We start from the raw sequence: 19,506 nt of genomic DNA, 5'->3' as shown, positions 1-19,506 counted from the left end.
ACTCCAGCCTGGGTGACAGCGAGACTCCGTCTCGAAAAAAAAAAAAAAAAAAAAAACACTTTAATAACCTATGTCTTCAAAATTGAGTGATTTTTGTAGCACCACCACCCCCCACGACATACAAACACAACCACACATTTACAAAGAACTAAAGAAGAGATGAGGTTAAATAAGGGTAAGGGGTAGGAAAAATAAAATAAAAAGAAACTTACAAGGACAAATCTATAAAATAAATAGGAGCAAGTGAAAAAAAGATGAAAGCAAGAGAATAAATAGAAATTGTTAAGAGAGTCATAGAGAATGGACAAGTGAAAAGTTCAAGAGCATCAGAATCATTTGTAAAGTATGTGTTAGCTGTGGAGGTGTGGGGGATGGTGCACATACACAGCAGACTCCACAGTGGGTTACTCTATGAAGATTTTTTTTATTATTATTCAAAAATTTATTGAGGGGAGTCGGGGGCAAGGGGAGGGAGAGCATTAGAACAAATACCTAATGTATACAGGGCTTGAAACCTAGATGATGGGTTGACAGGTGCAGCAAACCACCATGGCACATGTATACCTATGTAACAAACCTGTACATTCTGCACATGTATCCCAGAACTTAAAATAAAGTTTTAAATATATATATATATATATATATACTAAGTAGAAAAAGTATTTTTGAACATCTACCAAATACAAGCTGTAATCCCAGGCACATTGAGGAGAAGTGTGAAATATATTCATTGTCCTATAGAGTCTATAATTTATTTGCAGCGAGAAATAAGAAAAAAAAAACTAGAGAACAAGATGAACCGCTAATGAAAGATTTCTCAGAAGGGTGTTTATAAGTGACTGACTTCACTATTCATTAGCTCTTTCTTCTATAAACTTAGGTGTCCAGAGTGGAGTCTTATGAAAGAACTGGGATTCCATATTCTACAAGACGTCCTAGAAATCTGATACCCTTGACCTTGTTTGCTGGATAACTGTGCATGATACTTTGCCAGGTGCTGTGAATATGAAAATGTACTTAGATAAGGTTACCATCATCAAGAACTTTATATATTAGGAGCCAGACATATACATTTGAAAATACCCTCATAAATAGTCATTACAAAGCAATAAGTGCAATAGAGTTCAAAGAAAGACCATTATTGACTGAATTGATCAGGTAACACTTCGTCAAGGAAGTCTTCATTTGAAGGATTGGTATGCATGGACCAGAAAAAGTGAGTAAGAAGAAATGCGGATGTAGCATTAGCAAAGTCAACATAATGGGAAATGTAACTTTATTAGGAGAACACACACAAAAATAATTTAACAATCAAAAAAGAAAAATCTTATTCTGGTTTTTTAACACTATAGTAGACACGAAAACTATATCTTTAAATGTTTTCTCTTTATTTCTTAACTTCATTGAGGAAAAACTCATATTCTAGACAGATATTCCCACTGGTTTCACTTAGTTGCTCTAGAATTTCTGAATAACTTGGTAAATAGCCTGGAATTTTATTTTTTAATTGTTCTTTACACAAAACATTTATTTTTCATTACAGTTTAGTGAACAGTTTACTAACCATTATAATAATACATTTGACTTAATTGTGTATATTCACCATAAGTAGTAATTAAGATTAATCCTCCTTTATTTCAAGATTTTACTTTATTTGTATTTATTTATTTGAGACAAGGTCTCACTCTGTCACCAAGGCTAGAGTACAGTGGTGTGATTATAACTGACTGCAGCCTCAACCTCCTGGGCTCAAGAGATCCTCCCACTGCAGCCTCCCTAGTAGCTGGGACTACAGGTGTGCACCAACACACCCAGCTTATTTTTTATTGTTTGTAGAGGTGAGGTTTCACCATGTTGCCCAGGCTGGCCTTGAACTCTTGGGCTCAAAATATAGCCTTGGCCTCCCAAAGTGCTATATTTTACATTTTAAAGATGTCAATAAAAAATCTAAAATAGGCCTTTTGAATGTAGGTTTTGTTGAAACAGAAGAAATGAAAATTTTTTAATAAAATAAAATAGGCCTGGTTGCCCATTTTTTGAAATATACTTAAATGTAAAGGATAGATAAGAAAGAACAGAAGAATGAATGATGAGTGAAAAATCTTTTAACCTCTGCAGGCCTAGATCTGAAAAAAAATTTTAAATAAAATTAAAATAAAATTTTATAAAATATTTTAACCACTATAGTTTTGAGATCTTGTGGTTTCCCATCCAACATGTAAAGAGGTTGGAAGTTGTACTCTTGTCCTCACCAAAAGAAAAAGAAGAACAAACTGAAAATCCACAACTCTTCTTAGATCCATCAAAGAATGAAGACACGGGACAGACCACTGCCCCCAAATCTAGAACAGGCAAATACAGAGAATCACAGATTACTGAGTAGAAGCCACAGCTAGAGCCAGCAACTGGTAGGAACACTTCAAGGGTGATTGACTAATTGCTAGAGACTGAGAATGAGACTCGTTTAAAACATTAAAAACTCCTGGAGGCCCAGCCTTAGAGTACCTATCAAGTTCTCAGGGTCAAAAGCTGAGGGGAAAATGCCCTTGTGTTTCTGTGTGTGTAGAGGGAAGAGAGTAAACATTTTAAAAAAACAAACAAACTTCTAGAGTTACTGCTCTCCTTAACAAAGGCCTGTCCTCAAGGGAAACTATTTTACCAACAGCTAACCAAGTTGGGTTTTACCAGAGTCTAACTGACATGAGAGAAGTGAAATACCCAACTCCAGCCCCCTTTAGCCTATCTCACCTAAGGGGGCAGGTGGGTGGTTGGGGGGACAAGACTAACAGTTAAAGGACCATTAAACACTTACCCTCCCCCGATGCCTTGCCATCACATTAATCAGTCTGCTATATAATAATAGGGATTATAGTTGAGCAAAGCTCAGGCCCTATTTCAGAAGGAATCTCTAGTGTTTCATAATGAGAGGATGAAGAAGTCAATAACAATAAATAATAAAAAGGAGTCTCTAGGGAAACCCAAATACTACAGAGGAAACAAAAATAAGCATTAGATGATGTTTTCGTCTCTGACATCTACAGCTGCAACTACCAGCAAAGGCAGCCTAACTCATAGCTAGATAAACATAAAACCTCACACTAAATGCCTACTTACCTTGTTCCTTTTATGCAATACATCATGTACAGCTTTTAACAACAAATTACAAGCCACGCTAAAAGGCAAAACAAACAAATGCCACACAATCTGAATGGATAAAGCAAGTAGAAGAACTAGACTCAGTTATGGCAAAGACTGTCAAATTATAGAGACAGGGAATTTAAAATAACTGTGGGCTAGGTGTGGTGGCTTACACCTGTAATCCAGCACTTTGGGATGCCAAGGCAGGCAGATTGCTTGAGCCCAGGGGTTTGAGGCTGGGCTGGGCAACATGAGGCAACCCCATCACTACAGAAATACAAAAATTAGCCAGACATGATGGCACTTGCCTGTATTCTCAGCTACACAGGAGGCTGACGTGGGCCTAAAGCCCAGGATATTGAGGCTGTAGTGAGCCAAGATGACACCACTGCACTCCAGCCTGGATGACAGACCAAGACCCTGTCTTAAATAAATAAATAAATAAAGGCCAGGTGCGGTGGCTTACGCCTGTAATCCCAGCACTTGGGGAGGCCAAAGTGACCTCTGGCCTCACCTGAGGTCAGAAGTTTGAGACCATCCTGGCCAACATGGTGAAACCTTGTCTCTACTAAAAACACAAAAAAATTAGCTGGGTATGGTGGTGTGTGCCTGTAATCCCAGCTACTTGGGAGGCTGAGGCAGGAGAATCGCTTGAACCCAGGAGTTGGAGGTTGCAGTGAGCCTGTGATTAATATGCTAAGAGCTCTGATGGAAAAAATGCTAGAAATAAAAAACACTGTAATACAGGCATGTCCAATCTTTTGGCTTCCCTGGGCCAAATTGGAAGAAGAAGAATTGTCTTGGGCCACACATAAAATACACTAACACTAATGATAGCTGATGGACTAAAAATTAAAAAAAAAACTCATGATGTTTTAAGAAAGTTTATGAATTTGTGTTGGGCCACATTCAAAGTCACCCTGGGCCACATGTGGCCTGCAGGCGGTGGGTTGGACAAGTGGCTTGCTGTAAATAGGAATGAAGAATGCCTTTGATGGGCTTAGATGTGGCTGAGGAAAGAATTAGTGACCTTGAAGGTATGTCAACTGAAACTCCCCAACCTGAAAAGTGAGGAGAAAAAAGAAAAATACAGTTTACCTTAATGAACATTCAGGTGCAAAATGCTACACTAATGGCCCCCAGTAATTCATGCCTCCCCAGTATTCATACCATGATTAGCCCCAACCCACACTGACTTTGGCCAAGGAGACATCAGCAAACATGACCCAAGCAGAACCCTGATAGCCCTTATACTGTGGGACTTGCCCTCTTGGAGTTTGGCCCTGAGATAGCATGTGAAAAAAGCCAGGCTAGTCTCCTTCAGGATGAAAGACCACGAAGAGGCAGGCCAGTGCAGTCATCCCACTGAACCCCAACCCCAGGTAACACCAGCTGAGTGCAGCCGCATGAATAACTTAGTCAAAACCAGCAGAAACTGCCCAGTCAACCCACTAAATCATGAGAAATAAAATGATTCTAGTTCTAAGCCAGTAAATTTTAGGTTAATTTGTTAAACAATAATTTCAAGAAAGAATGTAGTATTCTGCTTTGCTTCATGAGCCAAATATAAGCGAATTTACAAAGATGGAAGTATTGACACTGATAAAGACATATGTTCAGGCAGCTCAGGCATAGGAAAGGGATAGAAATGTAGAGAAGCAGAAGGTGACAATTTAAGAGTTTAAAAGAATATGCATACTGACAGTCACAGCTTTAATAATGTCCTCGAGAAAGAAGGTACACATGAAAGAACTGACTTTGCTAAAGGAAAAATTCGAAGGTATTCTTGTGTTTTATGTCTATTGATAGCTAGTAATTGCCTCTAGGTCTCTCCAAGTTGAGTAACATGTATGTAATAATAGCTACCTAGTCTAATAAACATTTTTTTTTAAATCACATTTCAGTAAAAATAACCTATCTTGCAATTTGGGACTAAAAAAATATCTTCTCACCTTTTGTTTTAAAGTAGTCAAGCATCTTTTATCCATGTACCAGAACTAAACAGTTTTGCTCCCTTGTCTTTTTTTTTTCTTCCTACTAAAAAAAGGCCCCTTATAAGTGAAATGAACATTGTTTTCCCTCTCAGAGAGGTACATATCTCCAACATGGAAAATTAAGTGCACTAAGTCATAAGTCAAGCTTTCCCATTTAGCTCATTTTTACAACATTGTTCACTTTGGAACCTGAGGGATTTTTTTTTTTAATCCAGAGGATGACAGCTGAAACATAATTGCACATAACCTCAGAAAAGTTTACCACCCTAATGCAACTCAAAAGGAACACCTACCATTAAATTGGAACTCCACAAGCAATAACACCTAATGCAGTTTGGTTTTATGGGAGCTGTGTGGATTTCTTTTATTGTTTCCCTCTGCATTATTTTTCACAGACATTTGCAATGGCTTTTTACCATTCCTTCATTAGAGGCTTTTGTGAATTAAGGTTAGAAAAGCAGTTAACAAAATCAAACTACTCAGTTCTTCAAAAAATTAAACACAGAGTTAGCATATGACTCAAAATTCCACTCCTAGGTATATTCCCAAGAGAACAGAAAACATGTCCACATAAAAACTTGTACCTGAATATCCACAGCAGCATTATTCATAATCCCCCAAAAGTGGAAACAGATGAAATGCCCACAAACTGATGAATGGATAAACCACAGATATGGTATATTCATACAGTGGAATATGACTCAGTCACAAAAACATGAAACGTGCAACAATATGATGAACCATGCTAAACTATTCTAAGCGAATACAGCCAGACACAAAAGGCCACATATTGTCCAACTTCATTTATATGAAAGGTCCAGAATAGGCAACTTCATAGAGGTAGAAAGGACAGTAGTGGTTAGCTACCAGGGGCTGGAGGGAGGAAGAAATGGGAAGTAACTGCTCTTGGGTGTGGGGTTTGTTTTTGTGGTAATGAAAATATTCTGGAATTGGTGTCAGTTGCACAGCCTTGTCAGTGTACTAAAAACCACTGAATTGTACACTTTAAACTGGTGGTTTTTGTGGTTATGTGAATTATATACCAATTTAACACAAAAGAAGAGACATAAAAACTACTCACATTCTAAATTTATAACTGGGAAGTAGGCTGACAGAGCTTGAACCAGGGTTCCAATTTCTTCATTTATTCCAAAAAAGAAATTAGAGGAACCTTCATTAAAAACTGTTTATGGGGCTGGGTGTGGTGGCTCACGCCTGTAATCCCAGCACTTTAGGAGGCTGAGGCAGGTGGATCACTGAGGTTGGGAGTTCAAGACCAGCTTGGCCAACATGGCAAAACCCTGTCTCTACTAAAAATACAAAAATTAGCTGGGCATGGTGGCACACACTTGTAACCCCAGCTACTTGGGAGGCTGAGGCAGGAGCATCGCTTGAACCCAGGAGGTGGAGGTTGCAGTGAGCCAAGATAGTGCCACTGCACTGCTTTGTAGTTTACAAAGCACTTTTATAAAACATTAGAAGTTAAGTACTATTAATTATGTGATAATTTCCTCACTGAATCCATGCAGTAGATGATACTGTTTGGTATAGTTATTTTAATGCTACAAATGAGGAAACATTCCATTAAATTTTCGTTTTTGTACCTTTAAGCATCTCCAGGTCAAGGTTTGTCTCTCTTTCATCTGTGTAAAAGGCATACAGTGTACATCCACTAAATGTTTAGATGAATGAATACACAAACTAAGGCTCAGGGGGGTCAAGGGATTACTAAAGATCAAATAAATCAGTGTTAAAGTACATACCTTTGGCATTCAAATCCCATGTGTTTCCCATAATACCATATTTACAAGTCTCCTGTGTTCCCTACACATTTGTTCGAGCCCCATTAGGTAAGCTGATATCATGTTATTATTCAAAGCCCAAATAGATGTCTTCCACAGTAATCACTGACATGGCATATTATAAGACCTCAAGGAAAACTAAAGTTAAACAACTGCACAAATTTATTTACTCCTAAACCTTCAGTTTATTATAGCAGACATCTACTAAGTGCCTACTGTGTGCCAGCCACTATGCTGTATTCCCCGGGAATAGAGCATGAAAATGAATAATTACCTAGACTGGAAGTACCTAAGCACCTCTTTTAATGAAACTTCTTTCTGTCTACCACATATTTCATCACTTCATCCTATGAGCTATCTATAAACTGAGTTCAGACATAATTCACAATATGCCAAAGGAGTAACAGTCAGTCAGTGGATTCCTTTATTCACAATCATAACTCAACTTTCAGGAAAAGAGGACAACCATCGTTTTAAGAAGTTTTCTATAAACAGTGATGATCCTAACTTCCAAAAATCTAAGAACTCAGCATTTGAGCATGGAGACTCACAAATTCCCCATGTACTATTCACTTAGGGTAATTTAAGATCTTTCTTTCTGGAGCCACATTCTAGAGATCCTAGTACCACCACATACTTTTGAAAGGTATTAACCACTTCTCTCATGGATTATGGCTTTCAGTGAAGACATCTTATTTTTTTTAATAAAAACAACTTTATTAAGGTACATTTTACATATCAAAAAATTATTCATCTTAAGTGTACAATTCAATGATTTTTAGTGACTTTACTCAGTGCACCCATTACTGTAAATCAGCTTTAGAACATTTCAATCCCCTCACAATAAAATCCCTCTTGATCTTTTTTTTAATATACTTTAAGTTCTAGGGTACATGTGCACAACATTCAGGTTTGTTACATAGGTATACATGTGCCATGTTGGTGTGCTGCACCCATTAACTCGTCATTTACATTAGGTATATCTCCTAATGCCATCCCTCCCTACTCACCCTACCCCACAACAGGCCCCAGTGTGTGATGTTCCCCCACTTCCTGTGTCCAAGTGTTCTCATTGTTCAATTCCCACCTATGAGTGAGAACATGCAGTGTTTGGTTTTTTGTCCTTGCAATAGTTTGCTGAGAATGATGGTTTCCAGCTTCATCCATGTCTCTACAAAGGACATGAACTCATCCTTTTTTATGGCTGCATAGTATTCCATGGTGTATATGTGCCACATTTTCTTTATCCAGTCTATCATTGATGGACATTTGGGTTGGTTCCAAGTCTTTGCTATTGTGAATAGTGCCTCAATAAACATACGTGTGCATGTGTCTTTATAGCAGCATGATTTATAGTCCTTTGGGTATATACCCAGTAATGGGATGGCTGGGTCAAATGGTATTTCTAGTTCTAGATCCTTGAGGAATCGCCACACTGTCTTCCACAATGGTTGAACTAGTTTACAGTCCCACCAACAGTGTAAAAGTGTTCCTAATTGTCCACATCCTCTCCAGCACCTGTTGTTTCCCGACTTTTTAATGATCGCCATTCTAACTGGTGTGAGATGGTATCTCATTGTGGTTTTGATTTGCATTTCTCTGATGGCCAGTGATGATGAGCATTTTTTCATGTGTCTGTTGGCTGTATAAATGTCTTCTTTTGAGAAGTGTCTGTTCAAATCCTTCACCCACTTTTTGATGGGGTTTTTTTTTCTTGTAAATTTGTTTAAGTTCTTTGTAGATTCTGGATATTAGCCCTTTGTCAGATGGGTAGATTGTAAAAATTTTCTCCCATTCTGTAGGTTGCCTGTTCACTCTGATGGTAGTTTCTTTTGCTGTGCAGAAGTTCTTTAGTTTAATTAGATCCCATTTGTCAATTTTGGCCTTTGTTGCCATTGCTTTTGGTGTTTTAGACAGGAAGTCCTTGCCCATAGCTATGTCCTGAATGGTATTGCCTAGGTTTTCTTCTAGGGTTTTTATGGTTTTAGGTCTAACATTTAAATCTTTAATCCATCTTGAATTAATTTTTGTATAAGGTATAAGGAAGGGATCCAGTTTCAGCTTTCTACACATATGGCTAGCCAGTTTTCCCAGCACCATTTATTAAATAGGGAATCCTTTCCCCATTTCTTGTTTTTGTCAGGTTTGTCAAAGATCAGATGGTTGTAGATGTGTAGTATTATTTCTTGTCTTTATGCTGAGCACTAAGTAGGACTGTTTAAAAACCAGGAGCATTTATATAGTGACACTAAAGTAACACAGGTCTTGGATTTGTAATTTTGTCACAAAATCCACTCACGTTGGAAACTAGATTTTCCCAAAGTCCAAGTAAAATGGTGTGCCTTAGTCGTACAGGCTGGGAGAAGATTTTACCATGAGGCAGGACCCAGCTGCTATGTTCTTTTTTCTATGTGGGTAACCATCCATTTAATTAAAGTCAGTGAATTTTAAAACAGAAAAGTAAGAGGATAAGCTGTATGATTTAACAAGTGTCTTAAATGTCAAGTGACTACAGCCTAAAACATCTCCAAATTTTAAAATTAAATGTTAATATCTTTATTCTCAGTCATAATATCTTTTGGTGTCTTTTTACATTCAAAATCTATTTTGTCCTTTTTTGCTTTCACTTCTGAATTCTGGGTGTCAAATTATAATATGATATTGTACAATTAAGTTTATCCTGTTAACAATAAATAGTCTCTTAGCAATTACTGTACTCTATATATAGGAATTAGTTATCCAAATAGCTAGCTAAATACTTCAGCAATTAATTTAAATGTTAAAAATCATCACTGCTGGAATACATTTCATCACTTGGTTTCTTTGGCCAATATTCTAGCCTAGTTGATAATTTTTTTTTTTTTTTTTTTTTTTAAATTGGGTATTTGTATTCTTTTTATTGGGTTGAAAGAATTCTCTACACATTCTGGATACATTTTATCAGATATATGATTTGCAAATATTTTTCCAATTCTGAGTTGTTATTCTAATCTGATGGTATCAATTGCAGCAAAAGTGTTTTTGTATTTGGTGTTCATCTGTTTTTTCTTTTGTGACTTGTCACATCAACAAGGCTTTGTGTAACCCAAAGTAGTGAAGATTTACCCTTAGATTTTCCTCTAAGAGTTTTATAGTTTTAATTCTTATATTTAGGTGTTTGATACATTTTGAGTTTAACTTTTGTATATTGCATAAAGAAGGGGTCAATATTTACTTGTCCCAAAACCATTTGTTGAAGAGACTATTCTTTCCCATTTGAATTGTCTTGGCACTTTTGCCAAACATCAATTGACTACAAAACACAAGGGTTTATTTCTGGACTTTTAATTCTATTTCGCTTATCTTTATGCCTGTCTTGTAATTGTAATTTTGCCCTAAGTTTTGATATCCGAGTGTGTGAGTACTCCAAATATGTTATTTATCAAGATTATTTTGGCTACTCTGGGTCCACATAAATTTTAAGATCAACTTGTCAATTTTTGCAAAAAGGTATCTGGGAGTGGGGGTTTTTGTTTTTTTGAATTTGTTGAATCTGCAGATTAACTTGGCAGGCGCAGTATTACAATCTTAAGACTTAATATCAAGTCCTCTGACTCATAAAATAAAGCTTTACATTTCTTTTTCTTTTTTTTTTTAAACTTAAGAACACTGAAAAATGAAAAAAAAAAAAAAAATAGAGACAAGGTCTTGTTCTGTTGCCCATGCTGGAGTATAGTGGTGCAATCATAGCTCACTGTAGCCTCAAACTCCTGGGCTCAAGTGATCCTCCTGCCTCAGCCTCTCAAGTAGTTATGAGGTGGATACCACCACATCTGGCTAATTTTTAAAAATTTTTTGTAGAGATGCGGTCTCACTATATTGCCCAGGCTGGTTTTGAACTCCTGGCCTCAAGCACTCGTGCCTTAAGCTCCCAAAGTGCTGGGATTACAGGAGGGAGCCACACCATTGGGCCAATGTGTTTTCTTATACACAATGAGTAGTTTTTTTTGTTGTCAAGATTTTTTTCTTTCATTGTTTTTACTATAGTTTTGGTATGCATCTTTTTTTTTTTTTAATTTTTTTGCATACAAAAACAATAAACATTTTCTAAAAATACATACAAACAAAAAGATGCGTATCAAACATATTAGGAAGGTTGCACATGGGAAGTCGGGGAATAGAAATGGGGGTGGGAGTTAAAATAAATGAGAGAGGGACTTTATATGGATCAGTGATAATAACTCAATCCTCTATTTGACAAAGAAGAGGGAGAAGGAAGAGGAAGAAAAAGAAAGTGGGATAAAGGATCAGAAAGGGAGGAAAATAGAAAAAATTAGAGTATGACTCCAGGGTAGACCTGTTTTGTTGTCACTGAGTTGGTTGGTTGGTTTGTCTGTTGTATTCTTCATGTTTCGCCAAGTTGGCCAGACTGGTCTCGAACTCCTAGCCCGAAGTGATCAACCCGCCTCGCCCCCCAGAGTGCCGGGACCACAGGTGTGAGCCACCACGTCCAGCTCCCACATTGCTTCTGGCCTCCGTGGTAGACCTCCCAGACGGAGCGGCCAGGCAGAGGAGCTCCTCACTTCTACCCAGACACGGGGCGGCCGGGCAGAGGGGCTCCTCACTTCCCAGACGGGGCAGCCAGGCAGAGACGCTCCTCACTTCTTCCCAGACGATAGGTGGCCGGGCAGAGGCGCTCCTCACTTCCCAGACGATGGGTGGTCGGGCAGAGGCGCTCCCCACTTCCCAGACGATGGGTGGCCGGGCAGAGGCGCTCCTCACTTCCCAGACGATGGGCGGCCGGGCAGAGGCGCTCCTCACCTCCCAGACGATGGGTGGCCGGGCAGAGGCACTCCTCACTTCCCAGATGGGGCAGCCGGGTAGAGGCGCTCCTCACTTTCCAGACGATGGGTGGCCGGGCAGAGGCGCTCCTCACCTCCCAGACGATGGGTGGCCGGGCAGAGGCGCTCCTCACCTCCCAGACGGGGCGGCCGGGCAGAGGCGCTCCTCACTTCTTCCCGGACGGGGCGGCCGGGCAGAGGCGCTCCTCACTTCTTCACGGACGGGGTGGCCGGGCAGAGGCGCTCCTCACTTCTTCCCGGACGGGCGGCCGGGCAGAGGCGCTCCTCACTTCCCAGACGGTGGGTGGCCGGGCAGAGGCGCTCCTCACTTCCCAGACGATGGGTGGCCGGGCAGAGGCGCTCCTCACTTCTTCCCAGATGGGGCGGCCGGGCAGAGGCGCTCCTCACTTCTTCCCGGATGGGGCGCCCGGGCAGAGGCGCTCATTTCTTCCCGGACGGGGCGGCCGGGCAGAGGCGCTCCTCACTTCCCAGACGGGGCGGCCGGGCAGAGGCGCTCCTCACTTCTTCCCGGACGGGGCGGCCGGGCAGAGGCGCTCCTCACTTCTTCCCTGACGGGGCGGCCGGGCAGAGGCGCTCCTCACTTCTTCACGGACGGGGCGGCCGGGCAGAGGCGCTCCTCACTTCTTCCCGGACGGGGCGGCTGGGCAGAGGCGCTCCTCACTTCCTCCCAGACGATGGGAGGCCGGGCAGAGGCGCTCCTCACCTCCCAGACGATGGGAGGCCGGGCAGAGGCGCTCCTCACTTCCCAGACGATGGGTGGCCGGGCAGAGGCGCTCCTCACTTCCCAGACGGGGCGGCCGGGCAGAGGCGCTCCTCACTTCCCAGACGATGGGTGGCCGGGCAGAGGCGCTCCTCACTTCCCAGACGATGGGTGGCCGGGCAGAGGCGCTCCTCACTTCCCAGACGGGGCGGCCGGGCAGAGGCGCTCCTCACTTCCCAGACGGGGCGGCCGGGCAGAGGCGCTCCTCACTTCCCAGACGGGGCGGCCGGGCAGAGGCGCTCCTCACTTCCCAGACGGTGGGTGGCCGGGCAGAGGCGCTCCTCACTTCCCAGACGGTGGGTGGCCGGGCAGAGGCGCTTCTCACTTCCCAGACGGTGGTTGGCCGGGCAGAGGCGCTCCTCACTTCCCAGACGGTGGTTGGCCGGGCAGAGGCGCTCCTCACTTCCCAGACGGTGGTTGGCCGGGCAGAGGCGCTCCTCACTTCCCAGACGGTGGGTGGCCGGGCAGAGGCGCTCCTCACTTCCCAGACGATGGGTGGCCGGGCAGAGGCGCTCCTCACTTCTTCCCGGATGGGGCGGCCGGGCAGAGGCACTCCTCACTTCTTCCCGGACGGGGCGCCCGGGCAGAGGCGCTCCTCATTTCTTCCCGGACGGGGCGGCCGGGCAGAGGCGCTCCTCACTTCCCAGACGGGGCGGCCGGGCAGAGGCGCTCCTCACTTCTTCCCGGACGGGGCGGCCGGGCAGAGGCGCTCACTTCTTCCCGGACGGGGCGGCCGGGCAGAGGCGCTCCTCACTTCTTCCCGGACGGGGCGGCCGGGCAGAGGCGCTCCTCACTTCTTCCCGGACGGGGCGGCCGGGCAGAGGCGCTCCTCACTTCTTCCCGGACGGGGCGGCCGGGCAGAGGCGCTCCTCACTTCTTCCCGGACGGGGCGGCCGGGCAGAGGCGCTCCTCACTTCCCGGACGGGGCGGCCGGGCAGAGGCGCTCCTCACTTCCCAGACGGTGGGTGGCCGGGCAGGGGCGCTCCTCACTTCCCAGACGGTGGGTGGCCGGGCAGAGACGCTCCTCACCTCCCAGACGGGGCGGCCGGGCAGAGGCGCTCCCCACCTCCCAGACGGGGCGGCCGGGCAGAGGCGCTCCCCACCTTCCAGATGGGGTGGCGGCCGGGCAGGGGCTGCAATCCCAGCACCCTGGCAGGCCAAGGCAGGCGGCCGGGGGGTAGAGGCTGCCGCGAGGCCAGACCACGCCACCGCACTCCAGCCCGGGCAACACCGAGCACTGGGTAAGCGAGACTCCGTCTGTAGTCCCAGTACCTCGGGAGGCTGAGGCGGGCAGAGCACTCGGCGTCAGGAGCTGGCGACCAGCGTGGCCAAGATGGCGAACGCGTGCCTGCATCCAAAGGAGAAAAGGCAGGCAGCGGTGGCGCGTGCCGGCAGTCCCAGGCAGCAGCAAGCCGAGTAGATTGTAGCCTGGGCCAGAGAGGGAAAGAAAGAGAGAAAGAGAGAAAGAGAGAGAGAGAGAGAGAGAAAGAAAGAAAGGAAGGAAGGAAGGAAGGAAGGCCTAGTTGATAATTTTTATTTAAAAGGTGGTCCCTGGGATATTACTGGAAATTAGTAAAACAACTATGATCTTCTGTTATCCAGAATATTCAGGGCATTGGGTTCTCAGATCAAAACAAATATTTAAATAAAAAGTCATTAAAATCACCTTATATTTTTTAATTGATGTCTTATAGAATTATAATATGTATATGCGGCATCTAATATACATACTCTTTTCTAAAAGTTTACATGTCAGTCAGTTTGATACATGGAACACCTTTTTTGTACATATTTAAACATATCAAGGAAATAATCACATTATCAGAGTAGACCATAAACTCCAATTTAATTGCTAGCCTTTTTTCTGGCTAGACCATCTGATTTGATATACATTTATAATGAGTCTCATCACATTAAATAACAAAAATTATTACCCCAAGTTGGCATTTAGAAACAAGGGAGTATGATAATTGTATAGCTGGGAAGATTTTAATAGATATATCAGCCTGGTGATGTGGCTCACACCTGTAATCCCAGCTACTCAGGAGGCTGAGATGGGAGGATCACTTGTAACCCAGAGCTTGAAACCAGCCTGGGCAAGACAGTGAGACCCCTTCTCTTAAAAATTTTAAAAAATAAAAATAAATTAGCCAGATATGATGCCATGTGCCTATACTCCCAGCTACTCTGGAGGATGAGGCGAGAGGATCACTTGAGCCCAGGAGTTCGAGGTTGCAGTAAGCTATGGTGTGATCATAGGCACTCCAGCCTGGGTAACAGAGCAAGACCCCATCTCTGTTTAAAAAAAAAAAAAGAAGAAGAAGAAGATGTATGAGAAACCCTATTAGCAATGCAATTAGACTAGCAGCAAAGGAAGGCAAGTGATAGTGTATTTTTTAATTGTTAATTTTATCACTTATCAAAAAAGGCTTGAACCATTGACTTTAATAGAATATTGATTACTCTGATAATTTTGGGATGAGAAAACAAACATATCAATACTTGGAGCACAGTCTCTTTCTCCATCCCATCCTGCTACCAGAAAGAAGAATAACATATCAGTCACCTAATGGGCAAAGAACACATTGATTAGGAAATATCTGTCACTTATAGTTGAAAGACTCAAGGCAGATGTGACAATCTAACAAATGTATGATTCTCTTAGGCAGCTAGAAAATTAGAAACAGGCCATTAAAATGTACATGCTAGTTAGTAAGAGGAAATGCCACTGGCCAAATCATTTGTAGGTTAGAGTCCCTATGTAATGACATATGTTTAATATTAAAGCTATCTGTGAATATATTTTTCTTTCAAGGTCTTCGCTTCACTCTTCTTAACTTCTGCCATTCCTGTTATTATCCAGCTTGCCATTCTCCAAATTACATATCTTCCTCACAAAAAAAACACTGTCTTTTATCTGATACTCTTGTTCATATTTTCTTATTTAAAAATATAATTTAACAGTCACACCAGGTGGAACAAAAACATGGTGTTTCTCTTAGAATTCCCCTATAAGTAATGAGAATAGTCCTGAAATTTTTACTCTGCCAAGTGTAACCCTTTGAACTATCTGGAATGAGCCAGAGAACTTCAGCTTAGTAGTGTAGGTCACAGGCTAGTCCATAGCCACAGTGTCTTTTTCATAATCTTACCCTGCAGGAATATAACTGAATTAAACTCTTCCTTAGCAAATTGGCATCCCTCATTAAAGATCAACAAGAGTAACCAGGCTCATTCCCCAGAGAACTGCATCAACAGCCCAGCTTTAGGTTTACAGTAGGAACCTCCCAAAGCTCAAGGTGTGCTCAGTGAGCTTAGACACACCAATGAAGCACAGCCTGGACTTGTAAACATTAGCCAGGCACAGTGGCACACATCTGTACTCCCAGCTACTCAGGAGGCTGAGGTAGAAGAATCCCTTGAGTTCTAGGCTGCAGTGATCTACAGTCACGTCTGTGACTAACCACTGCACTCCTACCTGAGCCACATAGCAAGACTGTACCACAAAAAATTGCCACAAAAGTCAACACATGCCATGGTAGCTGGAATCTTTGACTGGGTATACAATGTTCCCGATTCCCAGAACATGTATCATAAAACCCCACAAATAGGATAGAGAGGCAAGGAGTAACAGGAGCAACTGGCATTGGAGAGGTTGCTTCTTGTCATTGGAAGTCCTTTTCATAGAGCAGTAAGACAAATATTGCACTTCCTTTTCTTCTGAAGACAAAATCTTGGATAATGATAAAGGCTAAAGGGCATGGGATTTGGAATTAGGCTGCTGAAATTAAATCCCAGCTGTGTGTAATGAAATAATATTAAAGCTATCTGTGAATATATTTTTCTTTCAAAGTCTTAGCTTCACTTTTCTTATTCAATTAAAATTAAAATAATTTAAATTTAAATTAAATAATTTATGTATTAATATAATTAATTTAATTAAAATTAAAACTTAAGTTTTAAATTTTCTTAAATTTCCTCATGATAGAGATAATAATATTATCTACCCTCATACAATTATTGTTAAGAATAGTTGAAATAGTACACAAGAAGTACTTGCCGCAGATTTTGGCACATTATAATCATTCAAAACCTGTCAAATCTTTTATTATTTCTTACAGAAAATATTCTAATTTTTATACTTTATTCTCTTTTGGTGTTCTTTGTCTCCATTTTAATTAATGTCAATATAGTATTGTTTCAGATACCATGATTATCAGATAAGATGACAGATTGTTTCAGATATTGTTACTATCAATTTGAGATTAACAACTTCTTGGAACAATTTTCTCTTTGAGTTACACAAAATATTGATTATCTGAATGTGTCCTTTTATCTTATATCTTATTTTCATCGAGATACCATTTTTCCTTGACTCAGGGCAGTGCCAGAAGAGTTGTAGGTATTACCGTTAGATGAAAATTCCTTGTAGTTTAAAACCTTTCAGAGAGGCCGGGCGCGGTGGCTCATGCCTGTAATCCCAGCACTTTGGGAGGCCGAGGCGGGTGGATCACCTGAGGTCAGGAATTCGAGACCAGCCTGGCCAACATGGTGAAACCCTGTCTTTACTAAAAATACAAAATTAGCTGGACGTGGTGGTGTACGCCTCTAATCCCTGCTACTCAGGAGGCTGAGGCAAGAGAATTGCTTGAACCTGGGAGGCGGAGGCTGCAGTGAGCCGAGATCGTACCACTGTACTCCAGCCTGGGCAAGACAGAGCAAGACTCTGTCTAAAAAAAAATAATAAAAACCTTTCAGAGAAATAGAATTCAGTGTCATGTTGACTCAGAGAAAAACACATGCACGCACACACACTCATGTTCACATACCAAGAAAGGTTTCAGTGACTTTTTTCTTCAGCTAGCGAGTCTTCCCCTTTTACTCTTCCTACCTGTTATATCAGTGTGTATATATTATTTAAGTTCTATTTTTGACAAATAGATGTCAGAGCTAGAGTATTCTAGCGCTAGAATCTAGTACTTCATATCTAGTTTGTAGACAGCAAAGTTGGCTTCAATATCTTGCCTAAAAATAGAATGCATGAGAATTATTACAATGTAATTTATCTCCTATACTGCATTGTTAATTAATTCAGGATCCTAAATTACAACATAATCTGAATGACATTAATCAAAGTTGCATGTCAGTATCGTATTCTCATGGAGAATAAGAACAAAGCAACCTTGAAAACTTTTTTGTTTTTGTTTTTTGTTTTGTTTTGTTTTTTGAGACAGTTTCGCTCTTGTTGTCCAGGCTGGAATGCAGTGGTACAATCTCAGCTCACTACAACCTCCACCTCCCTGGTTCAAGTGATTCTCCTGCCTCAGCCTCCCAAGTAGCTGGGATTACAGGCATGTGCCACCATGCCCAGCTAATTTTGTATTTTTAGTAGAGGTGGTGTTTCACCATATTGGTCAGGCTGGTCTCGAACTCCTGACCTCAAGTCATCCGCCCACCTCAGCCTCCCAAAGTGCTGAGATTATAGGCGTGAGCCATTGCGCCCAGCGAAAACTGTTATTTTTTAAAAATTACATAAATAACATGTACTTGAAGTATATTGGAAAATCAGACTATAATGCAAGCCTGGACAAAAGCACACAGGCATTTGAATCTGGTGGTTGGAGTGTCTGATATCACAAATGCCTTTAATGTATTTATTATAAAATATTAAAAACTTATCACAGATACTTTACCTTTGGGTAGACAATCGTGATGTGCTAACATTTATGTGGTATAAATTGATATAGTACTTTTTGTTGTCTAATACCATATTTCAGTTAGAATATGTTACAAGTGTTAGGTCTGACACATTTGGAGGATTAACTTTTCTTTCAATTATTTATTAGTTTAACAAAAAAATATTGAGTGGCTAATATATGCCAGGCCCGTTCTAGGCTCTTAAAATATAGAAGTGAATAAAACAGACTCAAATCTCAGCCCTCAAAGAGATTGCATTCTAGTGGGGGAAGACAGACAATAGGCATACTAAGTTATTTAATACTGTCTAGTGTTAAGCAGTGTTAAGTACTGTGGGTGGGAGGAAGAGGGAACAAAGCAGAGTAAAAGGGATTGGGATTGCTGGGCAAGAGGGTCTTCGATTGTATGTAGGATTTTCAGAGCAAGCCTCTCTGAGAACATATCATTTGAACAAGGATTTGAAGGAGGGAGTTAGACATGTAGTTTATCTTTGGAAGGCTATTCCAGGCAAAGAAGAAAGCCGGTGCAAAGGCCCTAATATATAAGCACTCCTAGAATTTCCAAGGAACAGTGAAGAGGCCAGTAAGTTGCAGCAGAATGAAAGAGGGAGGTTACAGAGTAGAAAACAAAGACACAGTTAAATGGGAGGTGGAGAGTGTACACTAAGTAGGACATAGGACAAGATTGTATTCTGACTGAAACTGCAGACTAGGAGGAACAACAGTTAAAGCAAGGAAACCAACTAGAAGCTATTAAAATACTTCAGTTTAGGAACATACCTATTTGGGGTAAATAATAAGAATAATTCAGGCAAAAGCTGGTGGTGGCTTGGACCAAGGTGATAGCAGTGGAAATAGAAATGAGTGTCTAGAGTTTGTATATATTTTAAATTGTGGATATTTATTCAATGTCTTGGCAGATTGAATATAGGGTATAAGAAAAAGAGAGGCCTGTAACTATAACTATATAGGGTTGCTGGCATGACTAACTGGAAAGTTGGAATGGCCATAACTGAGATGGAGCAGGTAGGGGGAATAAAATCAGGGATTATGGGGTTTTTTTGTTGTTGTTGTTTTGTTTTGAAATGGTGTCTCACTCTGTTGGCCAGGCTAGAGTGCAGTGGCACGATCATGGCTCACTGCAACCTGCGCCTTCCGGGTTCAAGCGATTTTCCTGCCACAGCCTCCCAAGTAGTTGGACTACAGGCATGCGCCACCACGCCTGGCTAATTTTTTTGTACCTTTTAGCAGAGACAGGGTTTTGTTGTATTGGCC

The 19,506-nt window shown here is 41.8% G+C and overlaps 1 protein-coding gene and 1 long non-coding RNA gene across 5 annotated transcripts in view; one reads left to right on the top strand and one right to left on the bottom strand.

Moving 5' to 3' along the window:
- Positions 1-19,506, bottom strand: part of LOC134731718 (uncharacterized) — an 82,099-nt gene that overhangs the window by 29,867 nt on the left and 32,726 nt on the right. Inside the window, exon 5 of one of the 3 annotated variants that reach the window (XR_010114218.1) lies at positions 14,061-14,830. The exons of the other annotated variants lie outside the window; for them this stretch is intronic. This is a non-coding gene — a long non-coding RNA (uncharacterized lncRNA). Of the gene's footprint in view, positions 1-14,060; positions 14,831-19,506 lie in introns of those variants that run through there. 3 annotated transcript variants of the gene reach the window in all.
- The window catches only part of ITFG1 (integrin alpha FG-GAP repeat containing 1), a 305,320-nt gene that overhangs the window by 265,658 nt on the left and 20,156 nt on the right, over positions 1-19,506 (top strand). The window lies entirely within an intron of this gene.

This window comes from Symphalangus syndactylus, chromosome 11 (genome assembly GCF_028878055.3).
Source record: "Symphalangus syndactylus isolate Jambi chromosome 11, NHGRI_mSymSyn1-v2.1_pri, whole genome shotgun sequence".
NCBI lineage: Eukaryota > Metazoa > Chordata > Mammalia > Primates > Hylobatidae > Symphalangus > Symphalangus syndactylus.
Note: the sequence above shows the minus strand (reverse complement) of the source record. Positions and strands in the feature narration are given on the sequence as shown.